Here is an 8,009-nt window from a genome sequence, read left to right as displayed (position 1 = left end):
GGCCACGGGATGTGCAGCTCCCCAGGAAACGACTCTGGTGGCTGTGGCATCAGTGGGTAGAAACAGGCGCACAGATACTAAGCAGATGCCAGTCCTTAGGAGAATGCCGGAAAAGCCTCCAGGTTACGAACCCGCACGCATCATACCGTTCACTTATATTTCATGCTATCTAACTCAAGGGATTGTTTCCTCATATTTGTATTTAGTATTTCTATACAAAGAAGTCCAAACCAGGAAGACACTAGTGGGCAACACCTGACAGAAAGTAGCGTTTGCTTAGGAGGTGCTGGAAGCAGCGGAGAAGACCAAGAGGGGTGTGAGGATGAACCTGTGGATTTGTACAGGACGTTAGTTTTAAGGTACTCTCATATTTATTTCTTCACTCACTTTTATCTCACATCCCTGTGAAGAAAGTTGAAAAAAAAATGATCACGGAAACATGATCATGGTGAGCACTTCGAAGTATTATGTGGGTATAAGAGGTCATTGTCATCCCCCTCCTTGTGGGGTATTATGAGACGGAGAAATGTTCTAAGGAAGGTCACACAGTTTAATCATTGGCACAGCTGGTACATGTGGGTAGGGGCAGAGTTGGAGAGAATCATTTATGGCGCTCATTCTGCTGCCTAGATGAATAGCACCCCTGAGTCCTGTAGAATCAGCACTCCGGTGCTGGGAGTCCTCCCCTCTCTGTTGTAAGAGGCCTTCTGGGTAATTTCAGTGTATTCCCAAGTTGAGGACCATTATCCTGGGACAATACTGCCCGCTTCAAGTTTCCTAGTCCTCAAGGCTGAGTGGATGTAACAAGAGTGCTCCGTAAGCTGTTTTCAACATTTCATAAAACTCAGTTGAAGTCATACTGATTCAATATTTCAAATACACATTTTGTTCTATATGGCTGATATACAAACCTTGGGAAAGGAAATTAATTGATGAGTAACCAAAGCTATTTGGTATTCATTTGTTGGAGTGATCACTCACTGAGTCATATACTGCCTATCGAATATGCCATAGACACTGAGCCCCAAAGATGGGACCGTCCCAGTGTATTTCAATAATTACAGGTTTATCAACAACATACTACCATTAATAGCATACAGAAGGACTGGAAGACAGATTCTAACAATACTAAGATAGAAAAAAAAATCTTCGAAATAGCTAAGTGGAAATCTTCAGACTGTGGCATGCTGTTGAAGGTTGGTGGGGAGCTTGGGTGAGAGGGACAGGAGAGGCAGGACTACGACACACACCTGCCACCCCCTCCTCTTGTCCCGGGGGCCAGCAGAAGCAGGAGCCATTTCTGGTTCTCAGTTTACCCACACTTTTGGGGCCTTCTGCTTTTCTCCTAAATGATAGCTTACTGGTTCTAAGAAACCCCAGGAGAGCACTTGGGACGGCTCATCAAGGCTCTCCCCTCATGAGGAGAACATTCCATAAGACTTTCAGCTTACGTTTTTATAGAACTATTTCATCCTTGGTGCTACCAGCCAGTTATTGAAAGGTGTTCCCCTTTATAACCAAGGCGTTGAAGCCAAATGACGCTTCTGTTTGGAGAAGAGTGTAGTTTTATTCCAGAATAATGACTTTAGAAAATGCATGGGTTTAACTTCAGCTCAAATATTTCACAGGGGGGCCTGCCCCATAGCTCAGTTCTTTAAGTGGCTGCTTCAACAAAGCAGTCAGGCTCAGGTTGCTGTGGTTCGATCCCCACAACTCAAGCCAGGCAAGCCTGCCCTGAAGGCATTTGGAGAAAAAAAAAATCCTCAACTATTTCACAGATCTGAAAAACGACATGTGGTTCATGTGGGCTCATTTTGCTTTCCAATGCTAGTGAGGGTACTGTGTCTTCTCGAGGCTCTTGGTTGGAGGGCCCATTCTGAGTAGGTGTTAGACCTGCGCATCTTGTAGGGTTGGCGTCCCATCTTGCCTCTAACTTCACTTCATACCCTCAGTGCGCACCAAGATTTCCGGGTGTGACTAACCCAGGAGGAGAGCCTGAGGGCAGAGCAGAGATGCCTGAGAAGGAAGCTCCGCAGTATACCAACTGAGACTCACACTGTGAAATCAGCGAGGCCTTTCTTTGGGGGAGGGGCCTCTGGCTCTAAATGAGGTGTGGTGTTTGTGAGGGTGATAACCCTGTCCCGTTGAATTATGATGAGAAAACAACCCCGTTGCCTACAGAGCCCAAAACAAACCTCAGAACTGCTTAACTCATCCGTCAAACAAATTGTATTTTAGGAAATGGAAGACAGAGAAAAATGCACAAAAGAAAAGGAGATTTATTTATTTGTACAAAAGTAGAATGACAGGCGTTTGAGTGGATCCAAATAGCATTTAGGGAGGAAAAAAAATGTGATTCATTGTCAGCCATTAAATCTTGTTTATCCTTCTTTAAACTAACCAGAAACACATTTTGGAAAAAACGCAAGTTAACACTTGCAGTGCTGGACTCCTGCGCAGGGTGTTGCCCGGCTCTGCTGCCTCTGGATGGAGGGAAGCCAGCGAGCCCCGGTGATTTTCCAGTCCTGCTTCCCAAGTCCACCTCAGCCTCGGGAGGAGTCCAGCAGTGTCCTCCAAGAGGGATCTCAGAGCAGTGGTAAGGAGTTCATGTTTATGACGTGGTTTCCAAAGAAGGTTACGCCCCAAGGGCACAATCAGTGCTTCAGGACTGTCCCTCTGGATACTGTGCTCCTGGGACAGTCACCCATTGCCATCATCTGTGCTATATCACCAGCTGATGGGAGGAATGCTGACCTCAGATACAGCGTGAGACTGAAATTCTTCAGCATCCTGACAAGTATCTGAAAACTTGGCAGCGCCCAGTGAAAAAAATCTTGGCGGTACACCGGGATGAGGCCCTGCTGCGCTCCTCAAGGGCCTGGTGGGAGCATTTGTAGCTACTTTTGCCTCCAGTACTCCTGGATTAAATGTGTTAGCGTAAATATCTGGGGTTGTTAATGCCCTTAGCATTAGAGTGAAATGTGCTTAGTCATAGACTATAACAAGCAACCCGATTTAAATGATTACAACCAGAAGCGGTGCAAAAATAATTCTCCAAGAACAGAAGCCCTGATCATCTTTTTTTCCCAAGCCAGTAATTCCACCCTGAGGATTGCTTAGGGTTCTCAGTCTCAGCAGTGTCTAGAGAGGGTGCTCAGCTGAGTTTAAGGCCACAAGGAAAGGCCCATAAGGACTCCTGAGGACCCAAGAACACTGTCCCCTTCCCTCCTACCTTGCTGGTCTTGGCTGAGGGAATATTCATGCCGTGCTTTGCTGGTCTTCAAGCTTCTGGGTGCTTGGTATAGTAAGACCCCGTGTTGGCTTCTATCCCTTATTTTCTCTCATAAAACCTTCCATTTTCTCTTTCGCCCAAGGCTCTAGCTTCTCTCACAAATTTCTGTCCATATTATACATTTCTAAAGGGCAAGGACTGATCTTATTCATTAACTTCTGCTTCTTCTTTCCTTAGCAGCGAGCCATCACAGAGGGTGAGCAGACACAGGATCTACTTACCACCAGCAGGCTGGGTCACCTGAGCAAGCCAGGTCAGTGTAGGTTCTGGGACCAGTTCCTAGTACCAGAAAAACTCTCCTTTAAGAAATCTTTTATCTTCTGAATAACTACCATGAAGACAACAATATGCAGTGTATTAATTATTGTAACTGGCCTACTAACCTGTTTTGAAATTGTTTCATTGCTATTTTATCTTTTTTTCCTCATTAAAACGGATTTTTAAAAAAGAATTAAAAAAAAAATAGTTCTAGAGACAATACTTCAACTTCACCCACAACAAAAAGAAAATGTCGCCTTCCTTATCCTACGGGGCTTCCTTGGCTGTGCTCCGAGGACCCGACTCCTTGGACCTGCCGCAGTAGCACCTGTGTGAATGGCTCGGAGCACAGCATAACCAAGAGGCCAGAGGGAGTCTCACTGAGAAAAAAAAGCATGCTTTTCTCCTCTGGCTGCGTGGCCAGGATGGCAGTTTCAAGAGGAAGTGAAAAGGAATAGGCCCTCACATCCGCCTGGAAGTGTGACCGCGTGCAGGTTAGGAAGCTACAAGTGTATTTGCAGATCAGCGCAGAGACTGGACCAGGGCAACTTCTTAACCTGAGTCCAGCCTCAGTGTTCTCTGACTCTCACCCAGAATATATGGGCAGAGAAGTAAAAGCTTTTAAAAAGTTAATAAATGGACTTCTTCCCTAAGCCAACTGGGAACCTCGCCCAGAGCCTTCTGTCCCGCAGAGCTGTATTCAGGACTGCCTGATTAGCTAACCCACTTTTCCTCCACCTGCCAGCTAAGCTCTCCAGTAGGCATCCTTCCCGCCTGAGACAGGTGTTCAGCCCTACATATTCCTTCCGCTCCTGCGCCTACGTCTTCGGGGCTTGGTCCATCTGCACCCGCAGTGGCCAGCTTATGGCACATGTGCGCTGCAGGTGGGGCGCTTGTATCGTGGACAACTCTGTTATCGTGTTTTTCCTTTAAAACAAAAGATGTTAATGTCCGAGTTGTTTTTTGTTCTAAACTAAAACCTCAGTATTCAGGTTTAATTGCAGTGTTGGTATTTTGTGATAAGTAAGTGGGTTTTGTGCGCTCGTCTCTAAGAGGTTCGGCATCACTACGCTAGACAGCCATCTCACCCCGCTGTCTCTGGCACACTGCCCCCGCGAGCTGTTCCCCGTGGAAGCAGATTCTGCAAATGTTGGAAAGCAGCAGGGAGACCAACCGATAAACAAGTCGTGGTGAGACGCCTGCTCTGGCTGTCTGCCTTTTTTTTTTTTTTTTTTTTTTTTTTTTTTTTTTTTTTTTTTTTTTTTTCTGCTGTCATTCTCCTGTCATGAAACACAACCTTGGGTAAAGAGATGCCTCCGTAGTGGGATCCTATGGCCATCTCATTTTGCTCTTTTCATCTGCCTATCCCCCTCCCCAGCACAAACTGCTCCCCCGGGGGGATCGAGTGCAACCGGTGCATCTACGTAGTTGACAATGTATGGGTCACGCAAGGATCAAACCTCCCGCAAGCGGCAGCCCGGGCCCTGGCTGTATCCGCTCACGGTGGTGGCCCTCTGCCTGCCCGCCTCTCTCTTGCTCTGCCTACCCCTCCCACTCCGCTGTCCAGGAGGGTGATGTTCCTCCCTCCCTTTCCCTGGGGAGCTGCAGTCTGGCATTTCTGGCCCTCACCTCTGACTCTTCCCGTTAGCACAGCCAGGAATATATTATTTCTATAGATGACCTTGAAGGATGGTTGAAGTGGGGAACTTTTTACCCAACCAGTTCTGGGAAGCAATGAGGGATAAACCCACCAAAGGCTTTTAGCCTTCTGTTTTTTGTTTTTTTTTTTTAAGTTCTTATTTATTTATTTGGTACAGGGTCTTGCTACACCAGCTCAGACTCCTAGTGATCCTCCTGTCTCAGCCTCCTCAGTGCGGGGATTACAGGCATGTGCCACCATGACCAGTCTTGGTGGCTTGCTCAGCGTGCTCAGCACAGTGCCAGCACAGCATGTGGTACCAGGGATTGAACCCGGGTCATTGGGCTTGTCAGGCAGGCACTTAGACCACTGAGCTATCTTCCAGACACCAGCTTTTACCCTTCTAAGACTAGGCATGACTAAAGTAGAACTGTCTCCACTGAGCTGCACAGTCTAAACTAATAAAAACAAAGCCTCTGGGTTTATTTTTTTATATGGATGAATAAAACCTAGAATAGTCAAGTAGTTTGAAAACTATTCAAATGATTCACATTAGAACACTGGCTATTGCTTAGTCCACGGGGAAGGCCAGTAGAATAGAACAATGCATGTTTATCATTTATCTGCATATAGCTGGGATAATTAATAGCTTATTGAGCTCTCCTGCAGGCTGAAGAGTCGCTCCCTGAGTTAGAAGTGTATTTTCCTCTGTTGGCTTGGTAGGTTAGTCTGAGTACTATGGTGCAAGCAACAGACAAATACTGGAAAGTAAAGGAGAGTTTCCTAGCAGCTAAGGAGGACTCACTGGTGGACAGAAGGCCCAGTGTATCAGGGGCAGGGGCAGACAGAAGCCAAGACTGCCCCACAGTGAGGAGGCCTGGAGGATAGGAATGAGGCCACTAAAGCCCAGCTGCTGCCTCTGGCTCAGTTAGGATTTAGTCTGAGAGCTCATTGCCCGGATGTGGTCGGAGCACACAGATTGTGCTAACAAGGTCATCAGGAAAAGGAGCTGAGCCCCCAGTTGTTTCTGTAATAGGAGCCATGGTCCCCCCCCAAATATACTCATGGGGGGAAGATGTTATCCACCCGAAAAAGGAATTAGGGTACCAATTAGGAAGACAGAAAAGTGACTTGGTGGACAAAATTAGCCATTGTTTATTTGTTGTCTAGAAAGTCACTTGAAACAAAGTTGAGTGGCAGTGTCCAGTGCTCTGTAGTCAAATGATTCAGTGTTTACAACGAGATGTTAACTTTGGAAAATTTCTGACAATGATGTTATTGGAATATGAACTGAAACCCATGAGCTTGACTTCCCAGCTTGGCGGGGCAGCTAGTTATTTCAGTGGAGATAAAATGAGCTAGAATATGAAGCACTTATTAAGCAAATTGGAGTCAGATTAGATAAATGACATTAAATAAACCTACTCTATGGAGGTTCTTCAACTTTTCTTTTTAAAATATTTTTTAAAAATAATTTTTTATTTATTTACACAGTACAGGGTCTTGCTATGCAGCTTGGACTCATAGTGATCCTCTTGTCTCAGCCTCCCCAGTGCTAGGATTATAGGTGTGTGCTGCCACAACCAGCTATGTGGGCCGGCACAGAATGTGGGAAGGCAATCAAATCCAGGGCCTTGTGCTTGCAAGGCAGGCTTTTAGATTGCCAAGCTTGCTCTCCAGCCTCTTCAGCTTTTCTATGGAAAAATGTAATAGGTGGCTAGCACATTAGGAACTGAAAGGGCTAGGCAGGGGACATCGCAACACTGAAAGGTCCTACATGTAACTCATGAGGACTCATGGTGATTATATGCACATGCCATGCACATGTGCTATTAGCCAATGGGGACAGTGTAACAACAAGGAGCAGCGTTATGGGTTGTGTCTAGTTGTCCTCCCAAAGAATCGTGCAGTCATGGGGCGGACTTCTAGAGTTTGTGATTAGTTCATGATCCACTAGGGCTATGGGTGTGCATGCTGCTGGGATTATGAGTGTGAGTTCTCCTGGGATTATGGGTGTGAGTGTGCTGGGCCTGGGGAAGATAGCTTGAATGCAACATAAAGGAGACAGACTTGCTCTCTGTTGCTATTGTTGCTGCTACTCCTCCCTTTCGCTCTTGCTGTTTTGCTGTTTTCCACTGCCATGAACTGCCGCCCTCTGCCATGTGCCACTCTGCCTTGGACACTGCAGAATAGGGACTGAAACCTCCACAAACTGTGAGCTGAATAAACCTTTCCTTCCCGGTTTCTGGGTGTTGGGTATTTGTCCCAGCAATGAGAGAAAAGTAACCAAGGCGAGCAGTAAGGAGCACATCAGCTGCAGGTGCTTTCCCCTGCTGCGAACCCTGCCAAGGTATGCTGGGTACAGGGTATCAGGCAATGCCTGTAAGAGGATTGCTTACTTTCCTGTGAGTCTACCTGTGACCTGTCATTCATGTTCCATTCTGGCAGGCAGTATTGAACCCCAATGGCTGAAAAAGATCTACTGTCACAGTACCGGTCCTGTTCCAAAGAAGCAACGGCAGAGGATCATCACGCGGGGCCACATGGCAAGTCTTAGAGCAACTCTTGCCCCCTGAAGGAGATGGGTGAGCAAATACAGGGTAAAGTTCAGCAGCCAATTAGTTCAGCAGCAAGTCCTCTGACACGGTGGAAGGGCTCACAAATACCACAGCAGCCTTGGAAGATTTACCAACTACTCTACAAACAGGAGCTGGAGGAACTCTGGAGCATCCAGAGTCTTGTTATGGGGATTGAAAAGCACTCAAGTGGGACTGCAAAAGTGCAGTCCAGTCGGCACCCCCAGACGGTGGGGGGCAGGCA

At 46.7% G+C, this 8,009-nt stretch overlaps 1 pseudogene; it reads left to right on the top strand.

The window, feature by feature from the left end:
* The first annotated feature begins 439 nt into the window (after positions 1 to 439).
* The window catches only part of LOC111813270, a 49,814-nt pseudogene continuing 42,244 nt past the window's right edge, over positions 440 to 8,009 (top strand).

Source organism: Octodon degus, unplaced genomic scaffold (genome assembly GCF_000260255.1).
Source record: "Octodon degus isolate 3935 unplaced genomic scaffold, OctDeg1.0 scaffold00177, whole genome shotgun sequence".
Taxonomy (NCBI): domain Eukaryota; kingdom Metazoa; phylum Chordata; class Mammalia; order Rodentia; family Octodontidae; genus Octodon; species Octodon degus.
The sequence above is the reverse complement of the archived record's forward strand: the minus strand, read 5'-3'. Positions and strand labels throughout refer to the sequence as shown.